The following is a 27,843-nucleotide window of genomic DNA, read 5'->3' as shown; positions in this document are numbered from 1 at the left end:
AGACAAAATCCTCTCATTCTACAATGATCTTTGTTCACATGAAATCAACAGAAATAAATAGTATCACCAATTTCTCCTTTCATCTGATGTCAGTGTAAGATACTCATTAAGAAAATGCACTGGATGTAATGTCACCTTAGTTACAATATGGGAGGGCTTCATGAAGGCAAATTCCCCTTTATAGCTTCAGGCTTTAATGCCACTAGGCTCTCCTGTTTATTCAATGAATTACGTTCTGGCACCTACAAAAATCACTTAACAAATGCATAACTAATGTGACATTCACACCGAACACCACATTAGTTCCATACGATCGGTTCTATTCCAGTGAACACCAAACCAAATCATGTTATTGTAATGTGAGTTGTGATTTAATATCCTAATTTGTAAGTAGTTTTGTCTGAATCTAGCATGTTATTTATACCACTCGTGGTGGTTTCTAAGACATACTAGATGCACATTTTATTTGGCTTGGATAACCACCCCCTCATGGACACACACCTAATATATCAAGTAGTATTTTTCTACTAAATATGTTCTCAACCATCTTCCTACCAGGTTCAAAATTACAGGTTAATAGCAGTTGACTGTTTCAATAACTCAAACATTCTCATAATTAACGTGCATTGAGATTTGGAGAACTAAGAATTAGGGAAGAAAATGGATTATCATCCAGCCCAGAAAAACTTAACAGTTGCATAATATTACTTATAAAATGAGGCCAAGATCATTCTGTGAGCAGAAATCAATCTTTTGAAGTAAGACCACCTTTCTGCCTGGCGTCCTCTTGCCCCATGTCATATGGCAAGCTCACTTGCTTCCTTTAGGCCTCAGCTCAATTGTTACCGTCTGAGAAGGCCTTAGAATACCCTATTTAAAGCAGACCCCCGTATCATTTACTTTCTATCACATCACCTCTCTATCACATCTATCTTCTCTCCCTTTTTCCTTAGTGATAGAATTACTGTGTAATTTCCAGGTGGGCAGATAACCACCTAGAATGAAGACTACATATTCCAGCTTTCCTTGCAGCCATGGACTACATTCTGGCTATTGAGATAAACACTAAATTATCCTTAAAGGGAGGAGATACGACCCTCTTCTCACCTTCATCCTTTGTGTAACTGTAATGGCTGGAACCCAAGCAGTCATCTGGTACCATGAGGTGAGAGCCATGTGTTGAGAATGGTGAACGACAAATCTGAGTCTTTGATGACTTCATGAAGCTGCTTTGCCCGTTCTGAAGAGACTTCTTCAATGTGAGAGAAAGAGAGAAATAAACTTTTTAAGCCATAATCAATATTCAACATATATGGCAACTTGTCCAGCCTATGAACCTGAACCAAAAAGAAGAGGGCACTGAACAACCAGAATAAATGCCAGTGTTGAAAAGTTGTTGTAGCTACCCCAATACATAGTGGCTGAAACACAGCCATGGTTAAGGTGAAACGATTTCGAATCTTCTGTCACTTGCAGCTAAACCTGATCCTAAGTAATATACTCTATTTCTTTTATAGCCCTTGTTATAGTCTGTGATTATCTTTTCATTGCTTTGCTTACTTATTGTCTTTCCCTCCCCTTAAAATCAAATCTCTGTGAGGGCAGAGAACACCTCTGGGGTTTTCCGCTGGAACACGACTTTGTTGAATGTTGAAAGAATGAATGAACTAATTCGTTAATTTTTTATTGTGAAATATAATATTTTTGGAATTGCAGATCTGGAGGAGTGAAAAGAATTCTATTTGGAGGACTAGGGTTGGCAGTGCAATTGACAAAAGTTTTTTTTTTCCTCAGACTCGGAAAAAAAAAAACCGTGATGAAATTAGTGGTAGATAAAAATTCATTTCTAGCTTCTAACAAGGAATCACAAACAATGGGGGACATATAAATAGAGTAGCAGCTTTATTAATAATCCTTTCCTGCTCCATTCCTGATCTTTTGATGACAACCCTACCGAAGGCACTCTTTATCAGGCACTAAAGCAATTTAGATGCTGTCACATGCCTTTCTTGGTATATACGTATTAGACATAAAGCAGTTTTCTGTTCTTTAGCTTATTTTAGTATATAATTAAAGCTCTGACTGTCTGCTACTAAGCAACGGAGCATGGCAGAGGTTGATCACATCCTATCACAAAGATAGAAAGAGGAAAAATAATAAAAATAATCATACACGTTCCTGTAATCAGCCTTCAGATCTTAATTATGTTTTAACTCCTTTGTTATGCCAAAGGCAGTGCCTATTGGCATTTAAAGGACACTCTCACTTTTCTGCCGAAATTCAATCTAGTTCTTTCATTTGGATCCTAGTCCGTTTATGGAATCCTTTGGGGGCATTCAAGGTCACAGGGATGACAGAAAACTGAGATAAGAGTCAGGAGGTTAGGTTCCACTCAGCCCCCAAACTGACTAGCTGTGTGCAGGGTTGCAGCCAGATCCTAAACTCTGGAGAATGGAGGCTGGGGTCGGGTGCATGCAAGGCTGGTGGAGGGGGAAAATGGAAGGAGGCATTGGTAGATGAACAAGTGCAAACACACTCAGAACAGCGCTCCGCCACCTCTCTACCTGCCTCAAGGTCTGACCTCTGAAGTTTCAATCATGTATTTCACTGTGCTTCGAAAGATGCCTCTTCATCAGAGTCTTCACTTTCATATTAATGGTATTTCTTTAAAGTTGTTGAGAATGCACCAGTTTTGAAGAATATACTCAGAGGGAATAACTCTTGATCTGTTCTGGCCCCCTCCCCCCTCAACTCCCCAAAACCCTTCTGAATATGAACCTTATTCATTCATTCACCCAATGAAGAATTTCTTTTCTTTTTTCTTTTTATTTTTTTTGAGGAAGGCTAGCCCTGAGCTAACATCCGTGCCCATCTTCCTCCATTTTATATGTGGGACGCCTACCACAGCATAGCCTGCCAAGCAGTGCCACGTCTGCACCTGGGACTCAAACCGGCGAACCCTGGGCCGCCAAAGCGGAACATGCACACTCAACCGCTGCGCCACCGGGCCAGCCCCCAGTGAAGAATTTCTGAGCCCCATTTTGTGTCAGGCACTAGTCTATGTTTTTAGGGCTATAATGGTGGACAAAACGGACTTTTCTGCATTTGTTGAGCCTCCGTTCTGCAGTGAAAGACAGCCAATAAATAAGAGAAGCTCTTTAAAAAAGAAATGGATGTTTGCCATGTATTGAACTCTCACTCTGCCAGACACAGCACATCTCATGATGCCGTTGACTCTTCACACCACCTAACAAGCAGGCTCCAGAGGATGCATAGCGGTAGTGCATGAGCATGAGCTGCGCCGCCCGGGCGTGATTCCCACCTCTGCCGCTTACTAGCTGTGTAATCTTAAGCAAGTTAAGTAATCTCTATTTGCCTCCGCTTTCTTATCTGTAATATGAGAGTTCTATTTTATAGGGCTGTTGTGAGAACAATAATTTAATGCATTTGTAGCTTTTACGACAGCTTTTATTTATTTTACAGATAAATAAATAGAGGCATAGATTGAACAACTCATCCCTGTCCACTTAGCCGATAAAAAGTGGGAACCAGAATTCCAACCCAAGTCTCTTTGCCTCCTTAGTGTGTGCTCTTGCCCACAGTCCTGCTTTGCTCTTCTAGCAAAGTCTCTTAAGCTCTTGGAGGATCAGTGTCTACATCTGCAGTCTGGGCGTGATGATCCCAAACTGCCTCACTCACAGCCCGTTGTGAGATTCGCCTGTGCTGAGGTAGTTGAAAGTGCTTCGAAAACTGTAAAGCATCACAGGAAATACAAATTGCTATTATTATTATTGATTTGTGTTTTTATATTCAACACTTTGATTTGCCTGTGATGAGTCTTGTTTGCAGATTTGTCAGATAAGGCATTCTGTTTAATCTTTTATGCTTTTTATCAGACCTTGTAACCAGCCTGGGGGTCTCTATGTTGCCTTCTCATAGTCCTTTGTTGGTTAAGCTACCTTGTGAATACGATGCCTCTGTCAGTTCTCTAAATGCAAGAGAAAATACAGAAGACTGGAACTTGACACCATCTTACAGTTTGGGGTACTTGTTGGACGTTCTGTGAAAGTTTTAGTTGTTCGAGCAGAAGATGAAAACATTCGAACTATTAGCAGAATGCTTGGGGACAGAATCTGACATAAGTGAGCCTAATTAAAGGGGAGTTCATTGAAATGATAGAATGGCTTCTTGGCAAATCCAGAATAGCCAGCCTGCCTTCAGGAAGCTAAGTTATTCTCCTTGCTAGCAGGGGTGACCTCCTGTGGGTTCCAGATAACCTAAAACTGGCCAACGTGTCATGTAACTTGGGAAGTGTTTCATCCTGGAGAAGGCAAGTGACTCCATAGGAGGAAACTCTGTGATGTCTCTAACTCAATTCAAGGGATTACCTGTCAAACCTGATTTATATAGATCAACACAAGGCCTTTCCCTCCGTGAGCAGCCCAGGGAAAAGTATATCTAATGGCCCTCTTTTTCCAGAGTCATCCACTCTCTGATGTCCACACCACTGGAAGATTTCTGACCATGTTAGATTTTCCAGAGCCCAGACCTACATAACTTTCATTGGGGGGGGAATGTATAGAGGAATGATGATTGGCAACTATTAAGGTCATACAAGGCCATAGAAAAGATCCGGAGTTAGGGAGGGCAGGAGAGCCATCCTAAAACGATTAACTACATTCAGAAAACCCCAAAAGTACATTTATGTACCGATGTCTCTGTACTTAAACATATAAATTCCTGATTGCGAGTGGGAAAGAGGAAAGATGTCTTAAGGGTATAAGGTGGCCTGCTCCGTTGTTTTTCTTCTTAGGCTTTTATAACCTTCCTACATATTAAGAAACTAAAACTGACATGAGCTCTTGTCTCTGACCTTATTTCAACACCTGAACTATTCTCCTTCTCCATGAAGGCCAAGTGGCATCTGTTTAGTCATCTTTATGGCTAAAGACCCTCCACTGTTTGCCCCAGAAAGAGACAGCTTGTGCAGAAGAGATTGAGAGAGCCCGATGGAGACAGAGAATGAATGTAATTGAGCGTCAGCCAATGAACCAGCTCCATCAGAGTCAGATGTCTATCCTTGCCCTAGTCAGCTATCTTGAAGACAGTCAACTCTCAAGACTTTTTATCAATAAAGAAGTTGTGGAATAGGCAAACTTTCCAAAATCTCTCTACTTTTGGTAGTCTCTAGAATTTTATTTTCCACACTATGTCTAATTCCTATTATCTCTGCCCTCAACTCCACATTACAGATACTTAAGCATCCATTGTATTGTCGTACCTAATATTTATGAAGGACCTTCCTAAAGGTAGCAATGTACCAATTACTTTTTAAAGTAGCTTTTAGTCTCTTTGTGAGTGGAGCAGCTCAGAATCTGACACATCCAAAGGTTCTCTCTTGTCCAGAGCCAGCCATGAACACCCTCAGCCTGACACTTTGAAAAACAGATTTACATGTGGATCTGTGCTTTATGCTTCTAGTCAATCTATGGACCCTGTGGTCCCACTATACTTAAAGTAATATGAGGAACAATAGAATCTGTACCTTTAAGGAGTCTGAATCTGGAGTGGATCATGACAGATACAAGATTTTAACATTTTCTCCAAGTCCAGTTGTGAAAAGTGTAACTAAATTGGCTCCTTAAGACAAAAAATTTCTTTCAAGAACATCGATTACAATTACACGTAAAAGTTTTAAGTACTTTCTTCCTAACTCCCTTCTCTGGTGGGGCTGTGCTGAACAGTTGGCTACCACTCAGGAAAGCATTATAATTGTAGGCACTAGCTTAGCCAAAAGGCCATGTTTTCGCTTTAGGGTAAACTTGTTAAAATTGGGAACTCAGCCAGGGTCATCCATCTAAGAACATCGTGAAAGCGTCTTACAGTTGTTCGTCTAGCTACGGTCTAATTAATTTTCAAATGGACAAAGTAGCTTCTTGAGCCATGTAACAAGCATTTTCATTCATTTAAGCGAAGCTGGATTTGGCTCGGAGCAGGGTCACGAGAAATTTTAATGGCTTCTTCTCTTCTTTGTGTGTCCTCAGGAGAGCTTGCGTTGATGTCAACAAAGCAAGATTTGTGCTCCGGGCAGTTGGAGTAGAATCAGTTTCCAGAGAGCCAAGTTCTTTGACTTCCCCTAGAAGGAAAGGGTATGGAATTGAGCATATGGGAAGGCTCTCGAGGCCCTTTTACATTATTGGATTTAGCTACGCTCACATAATGAAATTGTTGAGATTGTTTAAACCTTCTGCAGGGACTTCTGTTAGCAGAGAAGAAACTTGTACTAAAGCCATAAGAAGATTGTATTATAGATATAATGGAATCTTTTTTATCTTTCGCCTGATTTTCTGTGCAAGGCTGACATTTTTTTTTTCTGGGCATGAAGCCAAAGGTCTGTTTCATTTCTTAAAACTTTCCCATGGTCACTAACACTGTCCCTCAATGGCAGATTCATAAATTAATAAATAAAGACAAACCTATTAGAAAGGTTGTGAATCCTCACAGTTAACTTCTGAATAATGTTTGGAAGCTTTTTTTTTAAGTTGGTTATTTTGCACGGTAAACACAGTGACACCCATAGAAAGCATGCTCTTGAATCTGAAGAAAAGTCTTTCACTGATATCACCCAAATTTCAGTAAAATATTGATCTTGTTTCTCTTTGTCCTGAGACCACATCTATGATTAAACAAGGCTGAAATAGAAAAATGCAAATTTACTTACATAAGGTGAATTCTCATGAACAGTTGGAGTTGTATCACTCATTTTTATTCAATTTAGGATTTGGGGGTGATAGTGGTATTTTTTCTTTTAAATTTAAAATATTATTTATTTATTTTTAGATTTTCTAGGAGGTTTTTTTTTTTTTGTCAATTTAGAGACAGAATTTGTTTGTTTGGTTTTTTCTTTTTTTGAGAGAGAGAGGACCCAGGTGCCAGGCAGCTTCTCATAAAGGACCATCGTGACAGTTTGACCATGAAAAATGTATGCCATTGAATACCACGTGTTTCAGGCAATGGCTGGCCGCAGACAACCCTCCACCCCTAACATTCATCTCACCAATCTCCCCAGATTGCTCACTTGCCCCTTTGCAGCCAACCAAGAACTGTCAAATGTCCCTGTAGAGAGTCATCCTGGCTGCCCAAAATCCCACCTTAATAGAACACTTGCCAATCAGAGGCTATCTTAGCCTTTCGTTTTGCATGCCATGAAACTTACTCTCCTTTCTGACACCCTTGAACTCCCACTGAAATGAAAGTGACAGCCGACAGTTCCCTTGCAAGTTTATAAATAGTCTTTGTTAATTTTGTCTCAGATTTAGTTTTGTCTCTGACGGATGTATCCCCAACTTAGCACAATACCTTGCCCATAGAAGAATCAAATATTTACTCATTCAACAAATATCTACTGATTACTTACTACATGCCAGGCAGGTACTATTACCAGCATTGAGATATAAGATATATAATTTGCCCTCTGTCCAGTATACTAAGATTCATTCAAGAATTCCGTAAATAGTAATAACGTACCATTAACAATGCTTACTGAAATATAAACCTTCTTTTTGTAGTTTAGAGAGAAGTGGTTACTCTTTCACAAGTGTAATTGAAGCCAAAGTGTTCTACACAATGTCATAAAGTACTTGTGATGGAGAAGCAGCTCTTATTGTTGTTGCCATAACATCACCTTAGTATCTGTGATTAGAGAGGCATTACATTTTCAAATAAAAGAGGAAATTAGTTGACACTCACAGAAGAGTTTTCTCTAGCTGCTGAAATGCACTATCTTTTTTTTTCTAACTTCTAGAACTATAGCGTAATTGTATAGTGATATATATTGATAATATTCCTCTTTCACCCATATTTTATATCTGTTTTCATGATTAAGTAAAAAAGGATATTCTCAAAAAGCTAGCGGAAACAATGGAAAGCAAGACTTTATGCCAAATATAAACATATTTCTGTTTAGCAAATAGCAAGAGTATATAAAGCATTCCCATTTCTCTTCTCACATAACAGAATGTTCTATGCTTACTGTATTAGTTAACAAATTCAAGTCTGTTTATTTTGTTTGAAATTCCACTTCATCCATAAATTACAGCATTACACAATAACACCAGAAGGACAATATCACCATTGTTTGCTCTTACAATCATCTCAGCCCACAAAGTTCTGTTCCATTGTCAGCTTGCTGTCATCAAGCCATTGTGGTTTTCCTCTTTCCAGGGTCTCCCTACAAATATCATTCAATTTATTTAGACACTCAGCAATGTTTTTGCTATCAGTGCAGACTTCTAAAGAGCTGGAGCCCCAGTGTGATGACCACATAACCCTTGACTATTTATCTTTCCACAGTCATTATTTCCTGAGGCCCCAGAGTAGCTGAGTTGCAGTGTGTGCAGGGCAGCGGGGGGAGCTTCCCGTGCTGAAGCTGGTTCGTTCCATTGGACAATGAGGCCTTTTCTGCTCGACTCTCTCTCTGGCCACGTGCACAATGAGATGGTTTGGGGGGGCGGGGGGGTGGGGCAGATCATTTGTAACAACAATTCCCAAACTTCCTAGAGCGAGGAATTTTCAACACCCCCCCCCAAAAAAATTGTACTTATTAGTTCTTTCTACTCCCTTTTCTAACTGCAAAAGAACTACAAGCCCTTGATAAATATATATATGAAAAGTAAATCTCTTTTTCTCCCTAGGTTCCCTGTTCTCTTCCTTAGAATTACCTTCTTTTATCCACTCCACAACTATTTATTGTGAGCCTCCTGTGTGTCAGCCATGGGAAATTCAGAAATGACTAGGACAGAAACAGTTCTTGCCCCTGGGGAACTGAGGTCCTAAAAGGGAATAAGGATGTTAAGTTGTTTCTAGTTTTCTATGTTTTTTAAAGAATACTTTCTATATGTATATACGTGTAATATGTGTTCGTTCTCTTTCTCATTTTGAAGAACACAGCTGGTGATTTACTATGCATATATTGTCAGGTTTTGTTTTATTCCTTTAACAGTATATAGAGGACATATTGTTTTACTGTATAGCATTCTTTCTCCTTTCCAAATAGCACCTTGACTTTTGGGGGGAGGGAATCACCTCTTCCTCATTTTGCATGCTCCTCTTGGGAATGGAAGTCAAGTCCCTTGTCCTCTGGTAAGCCAAGGATTAGGTATGCAACCCAAGTTTTCTCTCTTTCGAGTGAATCTCAACAAGAGTGACTCAAGGATTGAAACAATGTTTAAGGGGCACCGCCAACATCCAGACAAGAAGATGGGTGATACCTGATACTGAGTGGTCTGGAGCTGTCAATTCCTCCACTAAATATATTTCTTTAATTCCAAATATATGGGATTTTCTACTTAACATTTTGTTTTAGATTTCTAATTTAATTGCTGGTGGTCAGAGAATATACTCTGTAGGGTTTCAACTCTTTGAAATGTACTGGGACTTGCTTCAAGGACCACTGTATGATCAATAGTGGTTATATTTATGTGTGCCTTTGATGAATGTCTTCTCTAATTTTGGGCAATATTCTTTGTCCTTGCTTTAAATTAGGGTGACAAGTTGTGCTATTCAAATCTTTTACATCATTACCGATTTTGCTTACTTGATCTGTTGGTAACAGAGAAAGGTATGTTAAAATTCCCTACTATGATTATGGATTTGTCTATTTCTTCTTATAATTCTGTCAGTTTTTGCTTCATGTGTTTTGAGGCTCGGTTGTGAGGTGCATGCAAATTTAGAATTGTTGTATTTTCCTGGTGTGGTAAATATTTATTATTTAGATTGTCCCTCTTCAACTCTATTAGTGTTTTTGACTTAAAATCTATTTTGTGTTATTTCACAGCTTCCTTTTGGTTAGTTTGTATGGCATAAAATTTTCTTCTCTTTAGAATCTTTTATTTTTAAATCCAGTCAAATAGTCTTTGTCATTTAAATGAAGCATTTAGTACATTTATATTTAATGTAATTATTGATATATAATAGATTGTCTTCTATCTGTCCAGCCTACTCTTTCTTCTTTTTTTATTTTACTTTTTTTGCTATTATTTTGGATGAATTAAAGAGTCCTTAATTGTCTCATGTTTACTCTAGAACTTGGAAGTTTTACTCATATTCTTTTGTTATTTTATATGGTTATTACATCCATCCTTGACTTATAAAAATCAAATATTAGTATTTCTAACCTCTCTATGGGTAATCTGAGGACTTTAATGCTAGCCACTTTGATGCTATTTATCCTCTACCAATTAATATGACATTGTGCATTTTAATTTTCTGTATTGCAAAAGCAAATAAAACAGTGTTACTGTTTTTTACATTTAATGTCCGTTTTGACATATCCACATATTTACCATTTGTGTAGCTTTTCACTCTTTTCTGCATTTTTCATCTGGGATAAACTTTCTTCTGCTTAAAGATCTCCATTTAATATATTCTTTAGTGAGCATCTGCTGGTGACAAATTCTTTTAGTCTTTTCAAATGAAAATGTCTTTATTTTCTCTTCATTGGGAATTAATGTTTTTAATTTGCCAGCTTGACAGGTGATAATGGTATTATACTGCTTTAATTTGCATATATTTTATATATTTACTACCTATTCTCTTTCTTCTCTTAGGTACTTAATTTTTTACAAGGTTAATAGCATCTTTTTTTTGGCAGGAGATGAGGAAAGGCTAAATTATTCACATAACTGAGGTTAAAGTATGATATATGTTTTTGGTAACTTATCTGCTTATTGTGCCGGTGTGTCCATGCACACACAAAGACACAGGGACCTATGTGAGTTACGTATGGCTAATAAATTAACTCTTTATATGGACAAGCACACTATTAATGTTACCATGACTTCTAAACAATTCTTGACAGTCATTCTGATTTCACATGACAAATTCCTGGACCAACATCTTTTCCTCAACTATGAGATTCTTTGAGCATTTCTCTCTTCCCTGCAATGTTTGAGAAGAAGAGCTTTTGCTTTTGAAATTGCTTTGAAGGGAAGAGATAATCCTAGGTCAATAGAAACTCACTCCAACCAGATATTTTATTCTGAGCACTTCCATGAAAAGTTATATTCATTCCCTTACCACTCTACCTCCATTTAAGTTATCAATTTTGGGGTCACAGAGAACCTAAAACTTAGTGATTTAGAAGAATTGTGGTTTATTATTTTTCACAGTATTTACATCCGGAATTCTGGTAGAGCTCATCCGGGCACTTCTTCTGTTCTATATGGGGGAGGGGGAGGATTGAGCTGGAAGGTCCAAGAAGATGTTACTTACTTGTCTGGCATTGCATCTCTGTGCCTCTCCATGTGTCCTTTCTCTCTCTGTGTGATGCCTCATCATTTAATATGCTGGCCTAAGCCTTTTTAGAGTTTGGCATCTGGCTTCCTACACTGAAAGTGAAAGGCCTCTTAAAGACCCTGACCAGAGCTGGCAGAGTGTCGCTTCTACCATATTCTACTGGCCAAAGCAGGTCACAGGGCAGGCCCAGATTCAGAGGAGGGGAAATAGAATCTACCTTTTGATGGTTGGAGTGACATGCAAGTACATGGAAGGAAGGAATTGATGGAAGCCATCTTTGGATACTATTCACCACTCTCCCTTAGCAGTATTTTGTATTTCTTTTCTGAAGACCAGAACACATTGCTTCTTTCAAACTTATATTTATTTTAAAGCATAAATTAGAACATGAGTCGCGCATATGCTTACCCACTTGGTCCTTTCCTTATTGGCTAAAGATAGAACAGACTTGTTCTAAACAGGCTGCAGTTCATGCAAAGAATGTAGGCCACCCCTATAGAAGCTTGCTTTATAATCAGGAATTCATGTAATGTTTTAGTTTTTCATTTGCTTCAGCCCTCCTGGTATTAGCCAATAAAAGAATTATAGTTTTAATAACTAGTTGACACAGCTGATTTTATCAATTTTAATAAATAATCAAACATGCCTAAAAGCAAAAACATCAAACAAATGATTTAATTCCCTAAAACCTTGCCTGTGCTAATCACAAAACTCAGTTAAATGACTAAGATAAAAACAGATTAGTGTCATTAGGCAAAAAAAGAACAGGCACCAATTACAGAATATAAGTCTTATCAGTTTGCTTAATAAAAACCTGAAATGCTAAATGAGCAGCTGTGCTCTTACACATTTGTGGAATGCTTCAGCCTCTTGTTTTTAATCGTCATCCAATGGAAACCATTAACCACAGCAAACGGAGGAGCAAGAGAACTTGATAGACATTTGCGAGCCTGCCCTTCCTTTATTGAATTTTCTCTTTTGTTCTTCTTATGAGACCTATGAAGTTTGACAAAAATGGAAACTAAGACTCACAGAGATGAAGTAAGTAGTCCAACGACCCACAACTACTGAGAGATGGAAGTGGGTTCCGACCCCGGACTCAGTTCTTAACCAAGTCCACTTGGTTTCCTGCTCCCATCTGTCTCTCAAAGGTCCTGTCCTATTCTATCATCTCCTGGTGCTCTCACCATGGTACCAGGGAGAGGATGGGTGCTCAGTCTCATTGATGTCTTTCTCATGTTTTATTTTTTCTGGTAAACCTCCCCAACTTCCCTTGAATAACCTATTCATAATTTCTTCATATATAATCTCTCAGGAATAATTGGCTCATAGTAATTGGTACATAATAATTGGTATGTACTGCAGAGCACTGGTTTTTACACTTTGGGGTGTTACTCAGGCGTTCTTAACCTCCTTTAGCAGTATGGTGGAAGGCTCCTCAGATTAGTGTTTCTAAATCATACACTAAAATACAAAGGAAACCAATTTTATTGAAATACAGTTTAACTTAGTACCCCAATTTAATTTAGCTCAAGGAAAAAAGAAAAAAGTCAGGAGCAGGAGTAAGTTTATTGGCTTAAATAACTAGACCAGGGATTAGCAAACTATGGCCCACGGCCAAATTTTGCCCCTTACCTAGTTTTGCAAAGTTCATTAGAACACTACTACTTTCATTCGTTTATGTATTGTCTATGACTGCTTTCTAAGGAGATTAAAAAAAGACAACGAAGTCTCCCATTTTCTTAAGCAGAACAACCCACTTCTCCCTAGCTCTTCCTCTAAACTCCATTCTAGGTCTCTGAATATCTAAGGATTTGGTCAAAGCTTTGAAAGTACCTATAGTTAGGGTCTGACCAATAGCATTCTTAAATTTAGGGCCCTTCTTCTCCCAGCCCCAGTAGGTGTGTGGGGAGAGTTCGTTTTTTTCTCTTAGTCATTAAAAATGTATATAATTTGTCTGTAATCTTAACAAAAGTCTACCTTGGCCCATGACTGCTTTCATTTAATCTGAAATTTGAGGGATGAAAGAGATCTCAGAAATGCGTATAAGACTGAAATGAACATAGATTAAAAGTTTTTTTATTATAGAAGTGAAGTCAGTTGGTTAAGAGGTGTCTGAAAAGAAAACTGTAAGTATTTCAGTTCCATTTCTTTAATAGCAAAGAAAACAAATAATGGGAAAATCTGATAGTGCCCATTCAAACACGACCTGGGAAGGAATCCAAGAAAGCAAGCTATAAAACAACTAAGTCCCTTGCTCTTATGAAACGTGGAAAGCACAGTGATCTCAGACTTAAACAAGGGAATAGTCACTATTCATATTATGTTTTAGAACACAATTATTAAAGAGAGACCTGTGGAAACTTATTCTGGAAGTAGTAATTGAAATTAATTTCCACAGGTGACCGCACCCTGGCAACCACAAATGGCAGTGCTCTGAGTTAAAAGGCAATATGACCTTTGGCCCATAAGAGACAGGGATAATTGGGTGAACTGTCTCCACCCCCTTACCTGAGATCCCTTCCAGACAGGGCAGGAGGGCCTGCTGGTTCCACCCCAAGATCCTGAGCTGGAGTAGAGAGACGCAACTCAATGCGGAAGTCATGAAGCTTGTAGTTATTTTCTAGAAGCAGTATCTGTTGGCTTCTGAGGAAGCTAAAACCTCCTTTGCCTACTGTGGTTGGCAGAATGATGGCTCCTTAAAGGTGTCCATCTCTTTATCCCTGGGGTCTGTGGATATGTTACCTTACCTGGTAAAAGGGACTTTGCAGATGTGATTAAGTTAAGGATTCTGAGATGGGACCCTGGATCATCCAGGAGGGCCCAATGTAATCACAAGCGTTCTGATAAGTGAAAGAGAGAGGCGGGGGAATCTGAGTCAGAGAGAGATTTGAAGCTACGACATTGCTGGCTTTGAAGATGGAGGAACCGGCCACAAGGCAGGGAGTGTAGGCAGCCTCTGGAAGCTGAAAAAGGTAAGGAAATAGAATCCGCCCTAGACCCTCCAGAAGGAACCCAGCCCTGCTGACCCATTTTAGATGTCTGACCTCCAGAAATATAAGATGAGGAATTTGTGTTGTTTTGAGCCACTGAGCTGCGGTAATATGTTACAGCAGCAACAGGAAACTCACACGGCTTCTTGCCCCTTTCCCCTCTACCTGCGAGAAGAAACTTGTTCCTCCTCAGTCGAATGAGAGACCATGTATCAGGCCACACTTTAGAAGGTGTAACTTTGAGTACGATGTAGGGAAAAGTGGGCTTTTGTGTGGCAAGTTTTCTGCTTCTTACCTTTAGTTTTTTGTAGGAAGTTATGATTTTTCGTTTCTTAGAAGTTCTGGTTTCTTATGTCACTGGGATGGCATAAGGGTCCTGGGGCCTGTTCTACCTTGTAAGGAGGCACTTCTTTTTTATCTTTAAGGAATTTGTTCCTTTATATCTACCTTAAAAGGCCAAATAGGGGTCAGCCCCATGGTTAAGCCTGGTGTGCTCCACTTCGGCAGCCCTGGTGCATCCCTTCGGATCCCAGGTGCACAGCTACATCATCAAGCCATGCTGTGGTGGTAACTCACATATAAAAAAGTAGAGGAAGATGGGCACAGATGTTAGCTCAGGGCTCATTTTCCTCAAGCAAAAAAAGAGGAGGATTGGCAACAGATGTTAGCTCAGAGTGAATCTTCCTCACCAAAAACAAAAAGGCCAAGTAAAGAAGATTGTACCTTGGCCAAGCTTGCAGGCTCTGGAGCAAGACCATCTGGTTTTGAAATATACTAACTGTGATATTTTAGGCAAATCAGTTAACCTTTTCTTCTCATTTTTGAGTAAAGGATAATAGTGTCTATCTGAGGAGTTACTTAGGCAAAACTCTTGAACAATGCCTGGAACACAGTAAATGTGTTTATTATTATTAATTATCTAGATTTTGATTTTGGCTCTCTTATTAGGTTAGTAATCTTGCACAATGTTTTTAAACCTGAGTATGTCTCAGTTTTTTTCATCTATAAACTAGAGATAATAGTAGTAACCAACTCAAATGTTGTTATGAGAACTAAGATCCTACCTATATAGCATGTGGCACACAGTTAAGTGCTCAGTAAATTTCAGCCATACTGCAATTAGTGGGGCTCCAGGCAAAGGAGGCCAGGAGCCAGTGCTTAAGTTTCCCTAGGACGTAATTCTTCTTCATCTTCTTTTATTTAGCTTTGCCTTGCCTTGCCTTTAAGATTGAAAAGACTAAGAAAGGTACTATTATATTCTTATTCCACAACCATGCGACTTAAAACTGGGGTCCTCGGCAATGAGACGGGGGGTAAGAAGACACTATATAAACGTGGCACATCTTCCCGGAAAGTTAACTTTACTCAAAGGTAAATAATTTAACATATTTTTCTTTTAAAGTAAACAGGGATGTATTATGAAGGAGAATGCAAATTTTGCATGAATTTTTAAGAATAGGGTGGATTATTCAGCCACTTTCTTATTGAAGCTTTAGAAACCCAACTCAAACTAGCTTAAGCAGAAAAGACATTACTGCTGCTGCCATTTGGAACTTCGGAGGGCTCTATTTCAGAGGCTGATATATTTCGGAGGCTGGACCCAAGGGGTCTAACATTGTCAACAGGAATACTTTTACTTTTCCATCTTCCACGTCTGTTTTCCTTGGTGTTGGCTTCATTTGCAGGAAGGCCCTCTCTGCTCTGTTGGCAATGATGGTCTCTGTTCCAAGATCTACTATTTTTAAAGGGGAGAGAGAATCTCCCACTCCTAGTGCCCCATCTTGGCCTGCAACACAGGATTTTATCCAGGGGACAGAGGAGATGTAATTGGCTAAAGTAACCTGCCTTCCAGTAGGGTAGAGTGTCTAGGCCCTTACCTTGCCATACTCTCCCAGTTATGGAAATGTCTGAAAGGAAAATAAAAGACATTCTGATAACTGAAGAGGGAGGAGACGATTTCAGGAAAAACCAACCCTAGTCCACCATGAGGAGACTTCAAGAAAAGTTGCTCGCTTCTGCGGACCATGCACCATGATTCCTCAGGACATAAATTTATTCTATGCTTTGACATATTTGCCTGCAGTCTAGGCAAAATCACTACCATTCTCTGAGCCCACACATTCTAGCCAAATCCAAATGCATTGGTTCTTCTCTGTAGAGTAGGAGTGGGAACGAACACACAAAAGAGGCACTTGCCTGTGACTTCCTTCTCTGCAGAGTCTGAAAAGGTGCCATTTATGGAGAATGTGTTTGGGGGCAGAAACAATCGCCCTGACTTTCCTCCAACCCCCAATGTAACTTCTGGCCTTAATGCTCAAGGGTCTGCACTGGAACTGAGAGAAAGAGATTTTATTCATAGAAGTCAAGTGTATAATTTTGCATGAGTTGTCCATCTCCCTATTTCTCTCAAAGACTTGGGGCTTCAGCTAAAGATCCAGAGGTCTGTGCCCTAAACATCATACCAGCACTACTAAGAATGATTACCAGGTTTCTAAATTCTTCCCTTAAATAGATAAGATGGACTTGAGTTACCAAATCCAAATGAGTTAAGACAAAAAGAGCAAATCAAGATGTAAAACCATCTTGAGACTTCCCCAAGCATTTTCCCAAGTGTTGAGGACACCACTAAATTCATGAAATGCTCTGTGAAAAAGTGTTGGATGATCAAAGAAGGGCCTCTCTGGGGAATTTGTGTCTTGTATCTGCACATTAAAGACTCTGAGAAGTCTTGCAATAAGGGTCCCTGTTTGGCTTTGTTTGACATAGCCTTTCTCACACTGATTGACAGCTTGTATAACAACTATTAAAATTTGGAACACTTTCTGTGAAGAAATGATGCCTCAAGTCCACGATCGGAAGCTCAGGAAATTCTTGTTTAGCTCCTCAGTTATAGGCGAAGAGTATCCAAAGACTTTCAGGGGAGAGTTCAAAAGTACACCATGTGCATCACAGCCAGACAAAGCCTGCCATTTCTGCAGCATACAAGGCACTGGCCTGAGCACCGATTGTGAGTGTGTGATTAGGCAAATACCTGAACACTAAGCATAATAAATTTGGGTCTCAAAGTTATCTTTATCTAATTTATTTTTTTTGCCGGCAAAGATTTACCCTGAACTAATGTCTGTTGCCAATCTGCCTCTTTTTTGCTTGAGGAAGATTCGCCCTGAGCTAACATCTGTGCCAATCTTCCTCTATTTTGTATGTGGGTCGTCCCGAAGCATGGCCTTTGGCAAGTCGTGTAGATTCGCCCCTGGGATCCAAACCTGGACTGCTGAAGTGGAATGCACCAAAGTTAACCACTAGGCCTTGGGGCCAGCCCATCTTTATTTTTAAACCTTTCCTTTATTCCTTTTTGTCCACTCAACTCTTTTTCCCAGTAAAGAGCTAAAAGATTAAAAATTCAACAGGAATAAGATGATTCAGTGTCACCCTAGATGAAAGAGTACAACTTGCCGTGGGAAATGGCCAAAAAAGTGGAAATCATCCAAATGCCCCATATTTGCACAGATCTGCTTGTACTAACCCTGCTGCTGTAGACTGAATGTTTATGTCCCCCGTCACCAAATTCATCTGTTTAAACCCAAGCATCAATGTGATGGTATGAGGAGGTGGGGTCTTTGGCTCATAAGGGTGAAGCCATCATGAATGGGAATGGTGCCCCTATAAGAAGAGACCCCAGAGAGTTCCCTTGCCCCTTACATCATGTGTGGACATGGCAAGAAGATGACCATCTATGAACCAGGAAGTGGTCCCCCACCAGACACTGAATCTGCTGGTGCCTTGCCCTTGGACTTCACAGCCTCCAAAACTATGAGTAATAAACTTCTGTTGTTACTAAGCCACCCAGTTTACAGTATTTTTGTTATAGCAACCCAAATGGACTAAAACATTGGCGCACCCATCTGGAGATTGTGGCATCTGTGGCAGCGGCAAATAAGTCAACACAGGCAACCTTGTCAAGGAGGTGGTGTTTATCCCAGACCCTCCCCCTCCCTGTGCGGTGTGGGACCCAGAGCCTTCAAACTGCCCATCTTCTGCTGCTTCCATACGTGCATTTCTCTCCACCTTCGAACCATCTGATTGAGTTGACTTGGGTCTCATTCCTTTCCCATTAACTAATGGGAATAGTAATAATAAATAATGATAATCACAGCAGTAGAAGCTACTCTTGATTGAACACCTTGCCCAATTGATGAGGCATGATGCAAAGTAAGCTCTTTATAGACATCATTCATATCTTCTCCCCAACAACTATTTGAAATATGTATTGTTATATAAACGTACATTGTTGTATACCAATGAAGGGATTTGGATTTAGAAGATTCAAGCAAGTTTCTCAGTTCCGCAGTGAGATAATGGCAGAACCAAGTTTTGAAAGAATTGGTAATCATGAGTGAAATGTCTTACCTACCTACTCATAATATTTGTATTTCAGCAACGGCATGCTGGAGATCATGACGCCCTGGCATCAAGGAGGGAGGTAAAAGTGCGAATTTTCTTTTTCATGGGAAATGACTTTAGAGATGTTTTTCTTTTTACCACATCATTTATTCATGGAAAGAATTCCCTGTGTGTGTGTGTTTATGTGGAAGAGGCAGAAAGGGAAGGAAGACATGAGGAAACTTTACTCTGTAAGAGGCTACCAAAACACACTTCCCGTTGGTATCATTCTATAATAAGTTTTTGTTTTCAGTTAAAAATGTACCTATTTTTTTGTATCGAATTTTCTTTTATTTCTGTTTGGTATGTTTACTTTTTAAGAAAGAAGCTAACATATGACTTATCTTTCAGCCTTGTTAACCTTTTGCTGTTTTTAAATTGTTTACCCTATTTTTAAAAATTTCATCTATGAAGTGATAGAGTTTATCCACTTATAAAATAAAACATCTGTGGCAAAATAAAGAAGCAGCAAAATGCTAAAAGAGCAGTCAAGAAAAACAAAGTTTGTTTAAATAATGCCAAATGGACGTCTCCTCTACCTGATTGAGTTTTTTTACTTTTCAAAACCTCTCTTTGATATTCTGTAATTAATTGTCATTAAAGATCCAAACAATTTTTGGCGCAACATCTCAGAGGATTTCTCAGATTGTGATAATATTAACAGGGGAGAAAAATCAGCATTATTATATATTTTATTATGTCTGGATTGTTTTCAAGCCACTGGAGTAATTGGCCTGTAGCCTGCTCCAATTAATAAGGCTTTTAAATGCGTTTCTACAAATCTGCTTTTTGGAAGCAAAAATCTTGACTTAAAAAACTTACTCACAACTGAGGTTTATTGCTATGCATGGAGAAAGCCTGGGAGCCATTTCTTTTTAATAATTATTTTCAAAGAGACCTGCGAAATCATCAACATTTTTAAAGAAGTAGTCCCTATCAAGAGAAGAAAGACTTTGAGATCTAAACACATTTAGCCACCGCCATAGGTGAGAGTCTCCTGTCACCTGCTGAGAGATAGCGCTTGCTGGAAGGCAACATGTTCACAAGAAGGGCCTTTGTTTTTGCCAATGTAAAGTTTTTTTCCTCCAGTAATCTGTTGTCCTTGAATTGGGGCTGGAATATATGGAGATTTCTACAAACTGATTCTTTACGAAAACTCAGAAGATTCAAATGACAACATGATGCCCCTCGCTGGCCCCCAAAAGTACATAATTTGATTTCATTAAGGAATTGCGTTGTGAGATAGCCAGTACAAAAGAGAGACAACCAATTATTTCTAATAGTCATCGTGGGTTTTTTTGGTTCTTTTGCTCTTTCAATTGGGAACATTTATGGGACTAATTTCATTTCTTATGGCAAAATCTATGTACTACGTTGCTTGCATCGTAAATTCCAAAGGCAATTCTAATTGACCAGATGAAGTAAGGTCCCTTTGGACTTAAGAATCTCACCATTTCACTTTGCCTTCCCAGATTAGTTCTCAGGAATATCATTAAAGAAGTCACTGATTCTGACTAAATTCGGTACACAACTAAAGGGCTTGTAAGACTCGTTAAGTTCCATTTGGTTTAATTTTCTTTTCTTGCAACAAAATGGTAGCTGCCATTGTTTTCAAATGGAATAGTTTCTGTGATTTTTAAGTAGCTTTTATTTTTATTTGTTTATTTTTCATTCTGGAGATGGAGAAAGATTGCATGGATAGAATTCTTGCGAAGAAAAAGTTGGGTTGAAATTTTCATGTGATTGCCTTGAATTAAAAAACAAGGTTAGAGGAACTGAATCCAAGCTCCCTCTTGATGTGACATTCCACTAGATTCTACAAGATGACATCAGAATAGCAAAATCTCAACTCATTTCATCATCTCTCTCCTGAAGTTGGCTCCTTAAACACTATTCATTTCAGTAGAAACTACCAAATAATTTCCAGTCTCCAAGGCTAGGAGACTTACAATAATTTTTTCTGTCTTTTCCTTAATTTTTTGTAGCCACAGCTTTCTTATGTAGCTATTCCTCATTATAGCTGCCATTCAAAACTCATATCAAGGAGGCAATGTTCATAGTACACAAAAATTTGACTCTGACTCTGCTGTACCGTGCCCTCATGCGTCTCCTTGACTCAGCAGCTATCAATGTCTCCCATTTGTCCACTGGCACAAATTGAGCTATATCTGCTTGCCTTTTGAAGCAAGATTTGCTCCCCATTTCCAGCTCTTAGCATACACAGTTCGTCTGTCTCTCTGCTCACATTGAGTCCTCTCCTAAAATGTCCACACTTTTTCCTTCTGCCTGTCTTAATCTGATCTTCCCATCCAGCTTTGTTTCAAGCTTCTCCTTCCTATCCTCTTCCCAACCATTATCATCCACACCGGTCTGTCCCTTGTTTCAGATATATTTCAATCACTAATAGGTCCAAATCCCATTATACTATGTCCATTTAGTTTCTTTAGCTAGAATGGCAGCTCTTTGACTCAAAGAACAATGTCCCATATCTCTTTTGTATCCCCATAGTGACTGGCACAAGTCTAGACATATGGTAGGTGCTTAATATGAAAGAAGTGTCTGATAAATGGGACCAATGCATGATCTTCCTAGTTTTCACTGACATGCCACGGTAAAAACACAATAGTTAGCTATAATTTTTCATGATTTACCTTCTTTGTTTTTCACAAAGTCACCTCTTCTATTTGCCTCAAACTAAAAAGTAGGCAGACGTATCCTTTCTGATTGGAATAGAAGCTAATAGATCATATTAGACCAGCATCCCAAGAATAGTAGTAAAATTAGCTGAGATTCATAATCTTAATAAAAAGTAAAAAAAAAAAATTAGCTGATATTTATCAACAACTTATCATATGCCACCAAATGAAATGGAGGATGGAGGAAGTAAGATGTTTGCCCAAAGGCACAGAGCTAGAAAGCTCAAAGCGTCTGATGCAGATAACCAGTCGCAGCCTTGCACTCTGTTGCCTCTTGGCTGAATCTTGCTTTGCTCTAATCCGTGTCATTCCCCACAGGGTCCCTGAAAGGTATATGCATGGAAGAGGCAAAGGAAGGCATCACAATGCTCTTTTATTAGCTGGGACTTTGACTTCAAACCTCGATGTAGAATTGTACCATTTAGGCTGGTCTCAATGGACGGCTGATTTGCTTTCCAGAGATGAAAGCCTAAATCAGTTAATCTATTTTCCTTTATCTCATGCAAGTCTTGGTTCTTACATTGATGGCAAAGAAAAGAAGATACAAAGGAAAAGGAGTGAGAGAGGTGGAAAATTAGAGAATGTTTGAATCCTCAGGTCTGTTCAGGCAATGTGGAAAGAGGTAAGAGAAAGATGGCCTGAAGTCTTTTGCGGTCATGAGCTTGTCCCATTCTTGGTGAAAGAGGTGTAGGAGGTGCTGGAAGATGCCTTGGGCTTCCTACAGAGGCCACCATGAGCTAAGATCCACTTAAGTGAGAAGAATCTGTTATTTTAGAATGAGATTGGCCAAATTCTGTAATGTTTGAGGGTTGGTAAAGTTTTGAGGCACACTTGCTTAAAAGAGTGTGGAGGAAAAGATATCTCGAAATAATTACAGCGGTTTTATGTTAATACTGACCCTCCAGTTGTTTTTGTATTCAATTGGCTAACAACCATCTTAAATCAGAAATCCTGTTATCAGAAAGAACTTAAAAAACAGGCAACAGAAAGGAGAACAAACTAGTATAATGGAAATGACAAGCAGTGAAAGTTCAGTGATTCATAAAAGTGAAAAAGGGGGAAAGGATTTTGGAATATTATTCAATGACACAATGATATGTTCCTTAATTAAATATTTTATTTTGCCAAGGTTCTTTATTTATTTCATGAAAGGAAATAATGTCATTGGAAGATGATATTCCGTGCTGCTCTCCAGGCATTGAATATGTTCCCTTTTAACTTCTGAGAATAGGATTTCTGATTTAAGATAGTTGTTAGCTCATTAAATATAAAACAATTTGAAGCTCAACCATTTATTTCTTTTATCCATGTCTTTTCCACTCCTTCTTCCCTTCTGCCACTCTCTGTCTCTCTGACTTGTCTGTGTTTCTTTCTGCCTCTGCGTTTCTTTCCCACTAAAGTCAAGATTCCCTGGTGGTTTAGTAAATCTGTAACAAATAACATAGGGTATGGCCTGGGCAGAGACGAAGAGATGACAGACTGCGGGAGTGTTGAAAACATATCAAGTCCCTGATCACCACAGACAAGTGGTCTAGACGAGGGTTTTTTCTTCCTCCGCAGCATCCTGTGGGAGGAAAATAGTTTGCTTGTTAAGGTCAGATAATACGATGATCTTATAGTAGGCTGAGAGATGCTGAGAACCCCAAGTCTCTTTCGAGATTCACGTTGGTGGGCATGGAGTATAAAGGAGCTGGTGTCTTCTGAATTCATCAACTAAGATTTCGAACTGGTTGGCAGGTCAACATAGTTGGAGGAAATACACTAATTGGACGTAATTGTGGGATTGTGCACACATGCTGTTTTACCCTCTCACTCTCTTCTCACTTTTTTTCTCTTAGCGTAAGAAACATTGAGTAGCTCCAGTGAAGAAAGCATCATGGGACGGTGGCATAGGGTAGCAGGGTGAAATAGCATCACTCCAGCACTGACTCCTGGAGGCACTGTGCTTAAAATGGGAAAGGAGGGCCGGTTGTGAACGCATTTTAACAAAGAAGTCTGTGGCCCTGCAGATTACTCTAGTGTGCAGGAATCGAGTTATTGAGGCATTTTCATTTGCCATAATTTTCTTTGAAGTTGGATATTTCTAATGATTTATTTCAGTAGTTAACTAAAATATTTGCGTCCTATTTAGGCAAAGTAATGGAGAGGACAGCACTCTGGACTTTGAAGAATGGAAATGGGAGAATTGAGCTTAGAAAAAATGTATCATCAGCCATGTAGAAAGCTAGAATTTGGAATAGACTAATTAATTGTGACTCAGTTTTTGTTCTAATACCCTTGAAGACATCAGACGTTAATCTCTCCTCTCTCCTTTGGCGAATCTACTGAAAAATTTAAGTGAGCGAGAGGTGGACTAAATTAGAGTTTTCTTGAAAGCCATGATTGAAATTTATCATCAAGCTTGGGCTAGGTTATCCCTCAATGTACCAACCCACTAATTTTAGAAACCTTCCTTCTTTGTCCTGAAAAATCAATTTAATGTCATGAATAATTGTTTTTTTTTTTTTAAATCGGGGAAATTGTAAAGATCGTTGAGTGTTGGAGGGATTGGTTGAGAACAACAAATACTGGTTTATTTCAGGATAACATTACCAACGTGGATCTATCCATTTATCCTCTTACACCAAATTTATTCTTAGACCCATTCATCCCCAGATGTTGCCATCTTTGGAGCCATACATCATCAGAGTGAGGTGCTCTTATAATGTATTGCACTAATACATTGTGCGAAGGACAGCACTGATGATAAATTTCTTAAATGATGGTGCTGTCTAAGGCTAATGACTCTAAGAGCAAATGCAAGGTAATGCAGTAATTTCTTTTCAGGCCCCAGCAAAGAATACAGAGGACATCTCAAAATCATTTTCACCTGGGGGTAATGTTGAAATAGACAGTATTTCAAGGCCTTCACAACAGACACTTTGGCAGTATTAAGCCAAATGTAAATGGCTTTGCATTTTCAGCTAAAACTCATTTAATGCTTTCCCTCTTGGGAATTAAGTCGAGTTTTTTTTTTTTTAGTTTTGGATATTTCTCACTTGAAGTTGTTTCTCTCTCTTTGTGGCTATGATGTGCCTTGTGCTTCTTTGAATATGCAGTGTTTACTCTGAGCTCTCTACTTTAAGCAGAAGTTATGTTCCCAAGACATTGTTTCTGTGATTGCAGCCAGAGGGATGGACTAACCGGCAGGATTTGTGGCTGAGAGACTTTTGTTCTGGCAAAAGGTATGTGGGTAGATGGCAAATTCCTGTGTGTGCCACAGAGTTGTGTCACATCCGTGCCCAGAAATTGTCTGGTTATTCATTAGTTGGGAAAGCAACAACTCTAAACTTGAGGCATTGAGAGGCAAAATGAAACATTTAATGGAATATTTTGGTGGAAGCCATTCCTTTGGTCAGTGTGGTGTATTCTCTTTGTGCTAAAGACAGCAAAAACTGTGACCAAATCATTTCTTAATATTTGGGGGTGAAGCCTCTCCAGATAGCGTCATTCCCATTCTTTGGGCATATTCAAAGTGAAATATGTCTTATGTTTTTCCAAGAGAAGAATGTAAGTCCAAATATCATCCACACAACGGAGTTTCCTCACTGATGAGAATGATAGTGACAATCGCTAAAATGTATTGGTCATTGCTGGCCACTGCTCTGAATGCTTCCCTGCATTATCCCACTGCATTAAGGCAGGTACAATTTTTAAGCCCATTTGACAGATGAGCAATTTGGGCTTGGAGAAGATAAGTCACTTGCTCCAGGTGACATGGTAAATCTCGCATTGGACCTTCTGACTCCTGAGGCTATGAGCTAAACCATTAAACTATTTTGCAGGCTCATGAGTTTTAAAATTAATTCTGTGTCTCCATCTACACCACAATGAGAGATAATGAGCATCCAGCCATAGACTGGATTTGAAAATAAATAATTTCATTGCCCAATTCATTGGCTTTTACCAGATGATAATCCATTTAATCCATCCTTTTTTCCAGCCTAACATGTCCACAATAAGAGTCAACTCTTTCCTCTTTAACTAGATGTCATACGAAATTTCAAGAGTTTTAAAAATGCTATTACCCTTCACCTTTAAATAATGGGTGAGACCAGTGTGGAATATTTTCTTGCTTTTTTTTTTTTGAAGGTATGCTTTTTGGAGAGGAAGATTGGCCCTGAGCTAACATCTGTTGCCAATCTTCCTCTTATTTTTTTCTTCCCAAAGTCCCAGTACATAATTGTATATCCTAGTTGTAAGTCATTCCAGTTCTTCTATGTGGGATGCTGCCACAGCATGGCTTGATGGCAGTGTGTAGGTCTGTGCCCAGGATCCGAACTGGTGAACCCCAGGCTGCTGACGTGGAGCTCATGAACTTAACCACTCAGCCACGGGGCCAGCCTTGAAATATTTTCTTATTCTAATGTCCCTTTAAAGTTCTCCTCTTTCTGTTAAGAACTAGAAGAGCGGCTCTAGACTTCCCATTCAACCAGAAGGCAGCATATATTTTTACCAATGGTGCCTTAATTTGTTGATGAAAATGGTTACGTGTTGAGTTGAGTCCTTTGGAGTAGTGATTTTAACTTCTTCTAACAGGAAGATTTGGTTTGCTTGTGGATTGCATCAGAAATCATTCTTTATCCATCTATTACCTGATTAGTTCTCACTTCTAGAATTGTTTTCCTGAATCCGTATTTATTCTAGCTCCCTTAATTGTAGGGAAAAAATCCAACCTTAATAATCTTTTTAAATGAACTTAATTTTGGTTCATGCTTTACAGAATATTTATCTTGTATGAAAGCACAAAAGAGTTGAAATGGGATGACCATGTAAAGTTTTATTTGATATTTTTGCCAATTTTAACTGATGTGAATAAAAATAAATAATAAAATAATAAAAATGGTTACCTCTTATGAGTGCTTAGTTTTAGGTAGCAAGACAAGTGTTTTATAAACTTTGTTTTTCATTTGACATGTTATTTGTTTATTGTCCTAATCAGATTTTCCGTTTTGTAACTCAAGTGATTAAGAAACTGGGAACTGGCCTCTGACTTTTGTTTCTTTCTTTACTGATTTTCTTTAAACTGGAACGATACTGGGGGCCACCTTGATACTGGGGGCCACCTTCAGAGACAATATTAAGCAACTAGTTCTGATGGGTGATTATCTTGCTTCACTTTCTACAAAGATAACCAGAGAAGATATGTATGGATCTCACCATCTCCCTGAGAGGGGTCACTAACATGTTCAGAATATAGCTACATTTGTTTAGTCCTGACCATATGCTACATATTCTACTAAGTGATTGATTCTACATTGTTTTCTCATTTACTTCTTACATCAATACCATGCAGTGGTTATTAGCAACCTCATTTTACAAATAAGGAAACTAAAGATCAGGGTGTTTTAACTAGGCTGCACAGCTTGTAAACATGTGTTTGTCTAAGGCCAAAACCCATGATGATATTGTTCAACGTGACCAGCTTTTGAGATATCGTTCAGGAACTTTAGCTAAGGATAATGGCACAAAGTCTTGTCATGTTTTGTTTTGCAATGCACATTTAATAAAAATGTTTTATTATGTTTTAAACTTTATTAGTAAAAACATTTGAAATATTTAATAAAAATGTTTTCAGGCATTAATGCATTAAGGTCACAAATCTTAAAATATTTTGATGTTTGCCTTCTAAAAATAATGCAAAGGATGGTATAAATCAACAATTAAGTCTTTTTCTTCTTGGTTTCTACCGCTGCCATCACACTTGGTCTCCTGGTATCTTTCCCCCAAGCAAATCACAAAGCACTATTAAAGAGGCACAGGCTTCCTTCCTCCCTTCCTCCCTTCCTTTCTCCCTTCCTTCCTCTCTCCCTCTCATCCATCCTTCCTTCCTTCCCTCCTTCCTTCCTGTCTTCCTCCCTTCCTTCCTTCTTTCTTCCCCTTCCCCCCAGCTCTATTGATATATAATTGATACATTATATTGTGTGAGTTTAAGACGTACAGTGTGAAGGTTTGATACATGTATATATTGCAAAAAGATTTCCGCAATAAGGTTGGTTAACATCACCATCACCTTACATAATAATTGGATTTTTTTCTTGTGATGAGAACATTTATCATCCACTCGCTTTGCAACTTTCAAATATGTAATACAGTATTAACTATAGTCACCATATTGTACATTAGATCCCCAGAACTTATTCATCTTATAATTGGAAGTTTGTATCCTTTGACCAACATCTCCTCATTTCCCCTGCTCCCCAGCCCCCGGCCACCACCAGTCCGCTCTCTGTTTCTGAGTTCAGCTTTTTTAGATTCCACGTATAAGTATTTGTTTTTCTATGTCTATTTCACTTAATATAATGCCCTCAAAGTCCATCCAGGTTGTTGCAAGTGGCACAATTTTGTCTTTTTTAATGGCTGAGTAGTATTCTTTTGTA

At 38.8% G+C, this 27,843-nt stretch overlaps 1 long non-coding RNA gene across 2 annotated transcripts in view; it reads left to right on the top strand.

Moving 5' to 3' along the window:
• Positions 1-1,817: 1,817 nt before the first annotated feature.
• Positions 1,818-27,843, top strand: part of LOC139041383 (uncharacterized) — a 36,543-nt gene continuing 10,517 nt past the window's right edge. The window contains exons 1-3 of one of the 2 annotated variants that reach the window (XR_011496418.1): positions 1,818-6,149; positions 18,724-18,768; positions 24,553-24,648. This is a non-coding gene — a long non-coding RNA (uncharacterized lncRNA). Of the gene's footprint in view, positions 6,150-11,061; positions 14,271-18,723; positions 18,769-24,552; positions 24,649-27,843 lie in introns of those variants that run through there. The other variant, XR_011496417.1, reaches the window with a different exon arrangement.

Source organism: Equus asinus, chromosome 21 (genome assembly GCF_041296235.1).
Source record: "Equus asinus isolate D_3611 breed Donkey chromosome 21, EquAss-T2T_v2, whole genome shotgun sequence".
Lineage (NCBI taxonomy): Eukaryota > Metazoa > Chordata > Mammalia > Perissodactyla > Equidae > Equus > Equus asinus.
This window is presented reverse-complemented; position numbering and strand designations above follow the sequence as displayed.